Below are 12719 nucleotides of genomic sequence, written 5' to 3'. Positions count from 1 at the left end.
TCGAACTCACAGAGATCCACCTGCCTCTGCCTCCTGAGTGCTGGGATTAAAGGCGTGCGCCACCACCGCCCGGCCTATGCAAATTCTTTTAACAAAAATTGTGTTCCCCTCTTTACTTTAGGAAAAAAAAATGTTTAGATAGCTTGGTGTTTTGCTTAAGCACCACAGTTAAGAGAAAAGCTTTGAAGCAGGTAAACCTGTTAACAGCCTGGCTCTTCTCTCTCCCACTGAAGAAAGCCTCAATTGAATGTCTCCTTTGCTAGCCACAAAGGCTATGAATGATGCAGAGTCAGAATTACAGTACTTACAGGAAATGTCGTAAAGTCAACAAAGGTCATGAACCTTGAATCACACAATGCCTACATCTTGATTATCTGTGATCATATTTCATCATAATTCAAAACCTTTGCAAGAGAAATTGGCAAATGTAAAAAAAGCTGCAAGTTAGTTGAAGGCTCTAGGAAGCAAACTGCCTTTTCATAACTAAGTTTGAATGCAGCAGCAGAGTTCAAACTTTTCTGCCTTTCCAGTTTTTTCCTTTGAATCATTTTTACTAAGAACAAGGACAATATGAAGTGTCCATTTATCATCTATCCCCCTAAGGACAAACAGACAATTGGGGAACTCAGCCCGAATCTATGTGAAGCCAATTAAAGCTTTCTTCAGGCAGCATGCAGACCACTGAAAGTTGTATAGAGCACCAAAGGGCAATCTGCCAGACAGTAGCAATAAACAGTAAGAGGTGCCGTCCTGACTTTCTCTTTCATGGTTACTCTACAGTCTTACCAATTACTGATTAGCTAGACAAAATATTTATCTAGGGTTCTGATTTACAAAATGCTTCCAGATTAATTCCCTAACTTGGAACAGTTAAAAACTCAGTCTCAGAGAAGAAATTTATGGTCAGTTACTGGGTGGAAGGCAGACCATTAAAACAAACAACAGCTAAACAGAAAAGAAGCTATTTCTTTAGTGTTATTCTCATTAATTCAGTTTTTAAAGGTTCAAAGATATTAGCAATCTAAATGATGTCTAAAAATTTACTAAGAGTAAATCAATACACATTTAACCATACTACAAAGCACAATGCTTTACACGCACACACACACACACACACACACACACACACACACACACAAATGCATATACTTTAAGGTCAAAGAGTCTTATGTGCCATTGCAATAATACTGGTAGATTTATTTTCAATTAGAGTCTACAATTTGAAAATATCAAATGTATCTCCATTGTAATTACAAAGAAAACATTACCAAATATATACCAAAGGACATGAGAAAATTAAAACATTATACTCTAAAATTTAAGCTAAACACAAAATTATTCAAGAAATAAAGGACTGTGGGGCTGGAAAGACAGCCCCATTGATAAAGCGCTTGCTATGTAAACATGAGAACATGAGCTCCATTCCCCAGCACTCCTGTAAAAAGCCAGGCATGTACCTATATAACCTCATAGCTGACGGTTGAATGCAGATAGGCAGATCCTTAAAACTTGCATGTCTGTCAATCTAACAGAATTGGTGAGCTCCAGGTTTGGTGAGAGATTTTTTCTCAAAATGAATACAGTGAGCAATTGAAAAAGCCCCCCATAAACATAAATATATATTTATACATAATATATATACACACAACTGTGTGCAAGTGTGCACATGAGCATGAACATCCACAACAAAGATGGTCACACACAAAAAGAACAAAAATATCTTATAATATGCAAATTTAATAACAATAATAGCAAAGTGTTCACCAGGAGAGCACGAGGACATAAATTTAATCTCCAGCACCTGCAAAGAAGTCAGACACAGGCATAGATACAATTGCTTGTAACCCCGGCATTGGAGAGATAGAGATGGGAAGATCTCTATGGCTTGTTGGCCAAGAAGTCTAGCCAAATTCATGTGCTCCAGGTCTGAATGAGACATCTTGTTTCAGAAAACAAGATGGAGAATGGTTGAACAAGATACCTGATGTCAAACTCTGACTTCTAGATACCACACACATATACTCATTTATGCATGCACCCCTACACACATACTAGGTAATTCATATGTAAGCAATTCATAGATCCATCCATCCATTTAAAGGAATTGGATGGAGTTAAGGAGACAGCTCAGTACTTAAGAATATATCTGTGGCTCTTGCAAAGTACTGGGGTTTGGTTCCCAGAACCCTGGTCAGAAGGCCCACAGTCCAGTACTAAGAGCTCCAATGCCCTCTTCTAGACTCCAAAGGTAGATCTACACACACACACAAACACAGAAATCAAAACATTAAAAATGTACAAATCTTAAAAAAAACAGAGAAATGAGAAAATCAATACACAGATATGTTACCTATCTTGAATATAGTCCCCAAAGTTGACAGCGAGTCAGGCTTTAACACAGGTCCTTCTAATTGTCAGGGCAGGGTCTCTATCTAGATGTAGCAGTATCGCTCCATTTCCTTAAGCAGTATTTGGAAGACCCTGTTAACCACATTGGTAGAACCCTGGACTCTGCTATCAAGTACAGGAACATCTCTGGCATGTAGATAAGAACATGTTATTTTAAATATTTGTTTAATATTCTAATTTTACATTACAATTATTTTAAATATATTCTAATTGAAATAGGCTTACACCACTTTCCTTTCTTTCTACTTTCTACACCTTTAAGGTGTCTTTCTGCCAATCCTTCCCCTGCACCCTCCACTCTTCTTTTCCTTGATCATTGTTACACACACGTATGCATATATGGTATGCAACTGCACAGATATAAAGGTACAACCTGCTGACTCTGCTTTTGTTGTTTATGTGTATATTGTTTCAGTATTGGCCTCAAAATTTCTCTTGATATTTCTTATGATTATAAACACTCTACAGATTTTTTTTTATTTTTTCTAATGAAAGCAATACATCTCATTGTTGGAAGAAAGTTCAAAACTAGAGTCAGAATTAATTACCTAAAGAATTCCACTTCGCTAACAGTGTTGCTCAATATTGCTTTTCAAGGGACTTCCTCAAAGAGAAATCAACCAACTGTAACATATAGACTACAGAGCAAAGATATTACACAGGCCCTCATGGATGAATGAAACTGATAGTTGGAGTTGCTTGTTTGTGGAACCAACAGAAAGAGAAAAACAAGATAATCACTTAAAATATTATTTCGGGAAGTTCTGCCAAATAATTCGTGTGTCCGAGTTACAGAGGAGGAACAAAACAAGATCATTCAATACTTCAGTGTGCTGTGCAGACTCTGCTGGGGAGCACACCCCAAGAACAAGACACAAAAGAAAGCAGAAAAAACCATAACTCCCCAAGAATTGTCTCTTCTTGCTGTGGACACCCGTCAGTTGTCAACTATCTGACATGGTGTTGGACTTAATCTTCAGAATGTGCTTCCAACCACAGAAGCTTCCCCCCTACCAACTTCCTACTAATCTGCAATAAATAAAATGTCAAATAGTGACAGTTAGAAAATTTATTTCTTTTTTTTCTCCTCGAGACAGGGTTTCTCTGTAGCTTTGAAGCCTGTCCTGGAACTAACTTTTGTAGACCAGGCTGGCCTCGAACTCACAGAGATCCTCCTGCCTCTGCCTCCCGAGGTGTGCACCACCACCGCCCGGCCAGCTAGAAAATTTAGTATCTAGTCCTAATGCTAATGATATTTAGGATGAATTGCTAAGGTTGTAAAAGTAAACCATTTTTCTAGATGATTACCATTTGACACTGTAAGAGAAAAACTAAGATCACAATGTTCTCGGCGTTATAGAAGCTTATTCCAAAAGACCTGAAGGTGCTATGTACTTACCAACGGCAATAAAACATCCCCCTTCCCTCCCTCCTCTTTTATTTATTTATTATTTATTTATTGATCCCATTGTGGATTTTCAAATGATAGAACTTTCTAACTTGAATTACATGTAAATAACATCTTAATCCAACCATCATTATCATTTGGTTGGCTTGTGACTCCTATTAATAGAAACAGTTTCTTAAATGATCTTACAATACTTATTAAAGCAGGAAGAGCACAATGATACCATGTATTTAAATGAGAGGATTTTTAAAGAAGAAATGCCAGAAAACAGATGTTATACTTCAACATCCACTATCATGTAATTGAATGTATATATATATATATATATATATATATATATATATATATTTAAATTTCTACTTTTACTTCCTTGTGTCTCCTATACTTCTATTTCTTTAATTACACTAGATATAAATAATATAGCATATTTATATAGCCACTTTATAATATAAAAACATGCTATAATATTTAAGGATTTCAGCTGGATTACAATCAATGATCTAATTTTCGTGAATTTTTATTTTGTAGTTGTTTGCTATTTTCTAAGAACTTGAAATAGAGCCAAAGCAATGCCAGTGTCATATATTATACACAGACATGCAAAGAATAATACAGAAAGGGCCACACATTTCAGACCACTGGCATTTAGAGTTAAGACTAACAAAAAATCAAGCCTTTTCTCCCTCGCCTCTATTAACACACACAGGATATCTGCAGATTCCCCCATTATAGCCATTAGCAGCAAGTCTGATTGCCCGAGTCTCCATGTGTTGATGCTGATTTCCACCTTATGTTGTTCAGCACAGCTCCGTGTAGCTGGAAAACAACCACTACTTACAAGAAAACCCTGATTTATTACAGTCAGCAATGACTCTTTAAGCATAGCCCTGAAGCAAAATTACTCTAAGTAAAAACCATCATAATGATAAAAACAGGACTATGTAATAATTCCCCAAAAGAACACAAGTTTCCCATGCATTGTAAATATCACAAATTTAAGAACCATGAATGAAAAAAGCATTTACCAAGTTCTTCCACTTCAACAGCTTGCATGACTGCTGGACAATAAAATAAAAAAGTACAAAAAGTGCTTCATTTTTCATAGTTTTCAATATGTGGCAATAGTCAGACACTACATCAAGATATGAGAATCAGAAAGAGTTATACCATTTGAAATAACATCAGAGAGGACACAACAGCAGCACAGATGGCAAAGAGGCAAAAGATTATTTTATCAACTTATGAAACCAAAAGGCATTTTGAGAAGTGAGTTTGGGGGGTTTAAAGAAAAATAAAATTAGGTTTTAAAATTATTTAAATTATTTAAAATTATTAAGACAATAAGGTTATGTTTGTAATTTGGGCAACCTTTGGACAGACTATAAAAAGTAGGAGAATTTAAAATGATTACAAGACGTTACCCTCCCCACAAGAAGAAATGCCCCTAAGTGATACTCTTATAAATGTCTAAACAGTAGTTCAAAGATTGAGAATAACAGATTGTAAATCAAGGCGAGACCTTTTCTAGTTCTTGTCTGGAGTATTACATTCACAGTGTGATGTGGCATTCCCCTCTGTATGATGTGAACATGTTTTATTACCTTTGGTTAAAAAAAGAAGTTGCTTTTCCCTATGGCAGGGCAAAATATAGTTAGGCAGAAAAACTAAACTGAATACAGGGAGAAAGAAGGTGGAGTCAGGCAGATCTGAGCAGCTACCAAGAAAGCAAGATGTGGGATAAAAACAACAACAACAACAACAACAACTCACGAGCCTTGTGGTAAAATATAAAATAATAGAAATGGGTTAATTTAGGATGTAAGAGTTAGTTAATAAGAAGACTGAGCTAATAGGCCAAAGAATATGAATTAATATTAAGCCTCAGAGTAGTTATTTTGTAAGTGGCTTGTGGGACAGGCTGGCAGAGAGAAACCGGTCCAGGGGGACCAACAGAATGAATAATACTTCTAGCTACAGCAGTACACAAACATGGACTTGAACACTGATTCAAGAGCAGCAGCTAAGGTTAAAGGAACCTTGGTATATCATTAGCCTATGACTACCTTCTCAAATAGGAGTAAGGGCCCTGCCTTAGGAACTGGACATTCACAATCAGTACCTCAGTATGGTGTTCAACACCTCAGGAAGACAGAATGTCTTAAAAGCATTTTAAGTGAGAGAAAGTCTTTAGCTAGGTGTCTGTCTACATCATAGGCCTATTATATTATAATATCAACAAAGACAATCAAGTTCGTCCATTCCATTATACAAGGGCAAACACTGTCTAGCACCCAGGCAGACCATCAGGCAGTAGACATGATACATTCTCAGGTATTTGTAGCATGAGTGATTACATGACAACTCTTCTATTTGTGGTATCAAAGGTAACAGACTCACAAACACAATGCCTACACCAAGATACTGCTAAGCAGTCAACGCAGAATTGTTATGATAAACACTTGGGTAGACTTTTCATTCACTATCTCTTTGGGCTTTCAGACAGCCCCAGCCTGTGTTAGTCAATATAAAATATGCTCTGAGGTTTTATGTGAATGATGATCCCAGGCTGGTAAGGGTGCTTATGTCTTGCAAATATTACTCATGCAGGAAATGAGCTGCCAGAGTCTGTGATGAGACCAGGAGTTGCATTTTGGCACTCTTTATGTTTCCAGCCTCTTCCTGAACCAATAGAAACCACATTCTCTTGCAGAAGAGGTAGCAAATGTGCTAGCTTCATAGATCTCATACCTGTCCAGTACAAATATCGTTGTAAATAAAAGTAACTGGGAAAGTCTGTCTTTTAAAGGAAGAGTTCTGATTCTATAAATAATGCCGATAGCTATGGTGATTAGTAGCACAAGTGGCAATTATCCTCACAAGGAAGCTACCATCCGTTTACAACTTGCTGCAAATCAACTATGGCAGCAACAGGCTGTCTTGGGGGACGCCTAATCCATAAAACTCACCCAGCTGGATATTGAGCCCAGAACGTATTTTGGTTGTAGATTTGTTTTCTGGATGTTTTCTGTTGTTACGGATCCTTGTCAAATGCCCATTTGCTCATGTTACAGGGAAATTGTTTCCCTCCAAACTCACACCAGAGCCAGCTCTCTATTTCTCTAACCTGTGTGGACATTAAAAAGACAGATGTCTTCATTTCTTCATATAAAAAAATGTATTGGCCAACACCTTAGATTTCCCACATCTCAAATCCTAAGCAAATAAAATTCTTTGTACAAGCCACCCAGTATATGCATTTTGTTATAGGAACCTGACCACAGCAATAGAGTAAATATCTAGAGATATCTGCGTGTATGTGTGTGTGTGTGTGTGTGTGTGTGTGTGAGAGAGAGAGAGAGAGAGAGAGAGAGAGAGAGAGAGAAACAGAGACAGAGACAGAGACAGAGACAGAGACAGAGAGGATTTCTGGTGCATGCCTGAAATAGCACACATGCACCGGTGCACATGTGGAGGACAGAGGACCACTTTGGAGAACAGGTTTTCTGTTTCATTTGAGTCCCTGGGTCAAAGATCAGAGTCTGGTCCTTAGACTTACGACAAGTGCTGCTGTGATCCAAGCATTATCCCAGCTGCCAGTCTCTAGGCTAATACCCAACCTGCAGAGCTCTGGGGACCTGCCTTCTGAGTTGTCACTGTCATTTCTGTAAAACCCCTGTGAAGCCACAACACTCCCTTTTCCACAGTGGGATTCGTCCCAAATAGCCGCAGCAGTATACGAATCAATTACTGGGCATACCTCCCTCGTGTACCGTTCTACTGCATGACTTCTCATTTGACCATATAATCTTGGTATATAGAATAGACACTGGGTGTCTTGAGTTCTTGAAAAGGCCCTGGAGAAAGGAAATTCTTCTCACTCAGGCATGGCAGGAATAAAGCTGCCACTTGTCCTGGAGGCTGGAACTGCCAGGATCCCAGTTTTACACTACCACAGCTTCCCCTTTGATCTAGCCACCTTAGATGTTATCTCTAGGGCTAAGAGATTCCATTCCCTTTAATCAGCAAGCATTTGGCAAAAATACCAATGCAGAGCAAGCTCCATGTATTTCCAACCCACAGCTAACGCCAGTTGCCATGGCTACCACAAGCACTGTGTTCCCAGCCAATGTAGGAACAAAGTGCTTTTTTCTTCCCTCTTTTTCTGCATTTATCAATTACAAAGTTCTAGCTTAACTAACCACAGAAATGTAGTTAACACACAAGCTCCCTTTCCCCTCTTAGAAATCATACCCCTTCCTCTTTACCCCTTTTCACATATGCCCAGGCACTTCACAATCCTGCCCCCTCTGAGACATAAACAAGCTAACAGGCACCAGCTTTCCCAGCCTATTCTGATTTCTTGGCCCTGTGAAATGCCTGGTATCCTTGCTACTGCCTAAAGAATTGTTAATTGTGTCTGTATGGGTATATAAACTGAAAACCTTGTGGGATTGAGAAAAACACTGAGAACATAAAGAGAACACTGGGAGAGGGGGAACATAGAGCATTAGAAGTAATGTTTTTTGAAGAATAGGGACTTAAGTAGGAAATGTGCTTGAGCAGATTTGTTCACCTCAGATCCCTTTTAGTCAGTTTTTTCTTGCTATAGCCTTTAATATGGATCCTGAGAGGTTTAGTGGGCTGGTACCCCAATAAATCTCAAGAAAGTGCCTTCCCTGCTGAGTCATCTTATTAGCCTCAAAGTATTAACAAATCTCTTCTTTCACTTATCCTAAAGTAGAAGCCCCATGTGTCTTATTTACATAAGTGGCAAAAGTAACTAGTTTAAAATAATACTTCGTTGTAATTCTGTATTTTATATATTCTCACTTCAAAATTGAATTTATTATGTCTACTTTATTGAAAATTTATCTTACATGCTTTGGCAGATTAAATTTAGAAATAATATGGTGGCTATCAAAAACTTGTGCAAACTTTGGTGTGATTTTTCTACTCTGCAGCAGTACTATAGTGTTGCCAATATAGAAAGATGGAGGAAAGAAATAACAAGTGATGTAGAAATGTACATATTTGGACAATAATATATTCTTACTTTTTCTCTTATAGACAGATATTAGGCACAGTGATATTGGTACAAAAGTAAAGAGAATTTTTTCATTCTAGTGATAAGCAATTAATATATAAGAGATGATAAGAGGTGATAAATGATAAGAAGTATTCTCTATGAATACAAGGAGTCAGACTTCCTCCATATGAACTGGGAGCCACAGCGTTTCTCATGTAAGACAGTATTCTCATAAAGGTTTTCACTATACAGACACAGAACTGAGTTTCAGAGACTTTATAGAAAGTAGATGGACAATAGCAAGTGGCATAAGCACATTTAAGATACAACCACTATCTGGCTTCAGTGCCTGTAAGATCGCTATTCTTATATTTCCTCTTTCAAAAGCTTTGATTTTATTTATTGGGCTTGCAAAATCTCACCAGCCAGAATAGTAGCTGCAAAGTTCAACATTATTTCTGTGTGTCACATAAAAAAGAGAGTATTTAAAATTTTTACAAAGACATTTCATCAGAAAAAACAAACCTACAGCAAAAAAAATTCAACTTTGCTTTTTGTCGTCTTTCTACTGTAGAATGCCACCTAACATGGCTTTCTCTGCCCTTCTCCCTGCAACACAATTCCCTGTTTAATTAAAAAGTGACCACAACTGGACTTTAATTTCAAATGGAATTAAGGAGGGTGAATGCTCTCTAAATAGACATAGAAGAAGCTGTTTCTGTGCAAACATTACCGAGCAGCTGACACCCCAAATGTAGCTGGCTAATTGCTACAGGTGGCACAGAGTTGGTTTTAAACTAGCAGGGAATTTTACATTATTACGTCTCCTGATCTCCAGCAGCACCGAGTTAGTAAACTGACTTCTTTCCACTGAACTCCCCATGATGATGTATTCTCATGTGGTTTCAGCTGCTTTAAACCTTAATAAATTCCTTTTTAGATTCTGCACTTTTGCTAAAATACTATATCAACACACTTAGTTACATTTGAATTTCTGCAACTTAATGACTCAAAGTCCTACCCAAAATTCAGCATGTCTTTCTTTTACACCATTCTCTCCTCACTCTTTTCAAAATCATTGTCTCCTGTAATGATAGTCACTGTTTATTGTGCATTAACTTTTTATTCTGGTTCAATGCAATCCTTATGGAAAACTTCCTGAAGGAATTTAAACAATCTGTGATAATACACTAAGTTATTTGTACTAGAAGCATTTCATTGGCGTGAGTTCGACCTATTTATAAAGAAAAACGAGACATGTACCAAATAGTCACATGAAATCTTGGGACTGGAGAGGTAAGTCATCTGTTCAGAGCTCTGCACTCTTGCAGAGCGACCAGGCCTGGTTCCCAGCATATGCGTGGATGCTCACAAGCATCTGTAACTCCAGTTTTAAAGGATCTGACTACTTCTGTCTTTCAGAGATACCAGGCATATGCAGATGGAACACAGACATACGAAACACTCTTAAGCATATGTGCATGTGACAATATGTAATATTAATCTTAACTCTAGTTGTTAAAACACACAAGATAAAAATAATAAAAATTGTAAGAGTCTAAAAATAAAAATTAAACCTTTATTATATGGGCTACCTGTTTTACTCAAACAGTATGTTACTTTCCAATGGATAAATTTCAGGATGGGAGTAACCATGGCTTAGAATGGTAGCAAATAAATTTTGAAGCTACGGAAAGTGTGCACAGAATTGACATTTTTAAATGAGCATTCCAAAAATTAGTAAATGTATAGACACATAGATGAATTTAATTTAGCCTTTAGAATTTTCGAAATATCTAGCATTTTGTTCACACAGCCAATGAATTGATTTTGTGATTCATGTTATGATCATAAATACACATCAGTTTGAAGTTATTTTTTAAAGAAACATTCATTTTGCACTACAGTTGTTATGGTATTTAAAGCTAAATGCACCCTGAAATTGCAAATATAAAATAATATGATGTGCATATGGTCTCATAATCTTGGTTCAATAGAACAACTCTTTACTTTAGATAAATTAGTTTGGGACACTTCCGGTGACTAATGGAGCTGTGGTAGTTCTTTCATACTATATACGAGTAGCCCAATACTCTATGTATTTAAAGCTAATATCGGTAAATTTTGTTTAATTAGAATATTTTAAAGATACTGATTTTTTATGAAAGATGTTCACAATCATTAGACTGTTTTCAATTCAAGTCATGTAAATTGAGAAGCAAATCATTGATTATTATGTAGATTCTATTGCTAATGTAGAATTTAGAGTAAATTTATCATGAGATTAATTTACATTCCTAATTCCATTGCTTACTTAGTTAATTCTTTCTTTTTTTTCTTTTCTTTCTTGTTTTGTTTTGTTTTGTTTTGTTTGAGACAGAGTTTCTCTCTAGTTTTGGAGCCTATACTGGAACTAGCTCTTGTAGACCAGCCTGGCCTTGAACTCACAGCTATCCATCTGCCTTTGCCTCCTGAGTGCTGGGATTAAAGGTGTGTGCCACCACTGCCCGGCCTTAGTCAATACTTTTAATCTGGTAGACTGATGTTAGAAGTGCAATTTTTAAAAAAAAATAAATAAAATTAAAAAATTTCAAAGTTACCTGGTGGTATATTCAGTAACAACATATTTTCTAACATGTCCAAGACCTTGGATTTAAAAACAAGCAAGAAAAAAAAATTTTGAACAAAATAGTTAAAAACAGGCATTTTTAAATATCTTATTAATATTTTCTTAAAATATTTCAAGCTATGACTGATAGGAGATTTAAAGAGAGACCATGTTGTGGAATAACAAATTCTTATCTGGTCATCCAAATGCGAACTGTGTTAAATTGTAGATTTTTCACATCATATAGGATCTGTGATTTAACAATGGGCCCATGATTTTCCTTGCATAGTCTTTGTTCACCCCTATGGTAATAAAGTTAAAATCAGAAGTAGCTAAAATGAAATATAACTTATGCTTTCTATACCCATATGATATTGCCTACATCGCTTTTGCTAACTATATAATCCAAGCACATATAGATTGTAAATCTTAGTCATTAAAATCTAAATTCAAAAAAGCACTTGAACCTCAAGGGGCAGAGAATACGTAACAAGTTGTTTTTCGATACATAAGGATCTCAAGAATTATACAGCCAAAAAGTTAAAGGCATGAATATAGAACTTATGTTTGAAAACTAGTCCTCAAGCCAGACGTGGTGGCGTACACCTTTAATTCCAGCACTCAGGAGGCAGTGACAGGAAGATCTCTGTGAGTCTGAGAAAGTGAGTTTCAGAACTACCAAGGCTGCTACACAGAGAAAACCTGTATCAAAAAACAAAACAAAATAAAAAAGAAAACTGATTCTCTACAACAAATTAATAAAACCTTCCACATATAATACAAAGCCATAAGATGTTTCCCTTTGTAGCTCTTTGGATAAAATACCATACTGTTAGTATATGGACAGTGAGCTTATAATTCGCGATCCTAGAGAAGCTAATTAGAAGGTGAATCCAAAGACAAACATATAGGCATCCTCCTGAATATTAACCTTCATCAGGCGATGAAAGGAGACAGAGACCCACATTGGAGCACTGGACAGGAATCTCAAGGTCCAAATCAGGAGCAGAAGGAGGGGGAGCATGAGCAAGGAACTCAGGACCGCGAGGGGTGCACCCACACACTGAGACAATGGGGATGATCTTTCGGGAATTCACCTGGTCTTGGTCTAGCCTGGGTCTGAAAAAGCATGGGATAAAACCGGACTTACATAGCGGACAATGAGGACTACTGAGAACTCAAGAACAATGGCAATGGGTTTTTGATCCTACTGCACATACTGGCTTTGGGGGAGCCTAGGCAGTTTGGATGCTCAACTTACTAAACCT

The sequence above is a fragment of the Microtus ochrogaster genome, linkage group LG4 (assembly GCF_000317375.1).
Source record: "Microtus ochrogaster isolate Prairie Vole_2 linkage group LG4, MicOch1.0, whole genome shotgun sequence".
NCBI lineage: Eukaryota > Metazoa > Chordata > Mammalia > Rodentia > Cricetidae > Microtus > Microtus ochrogaster.
The sequence above is the reverse complement of the archived record's forward strand: the minus strand, read 5'-3'. Positions refer to the sequence as shown.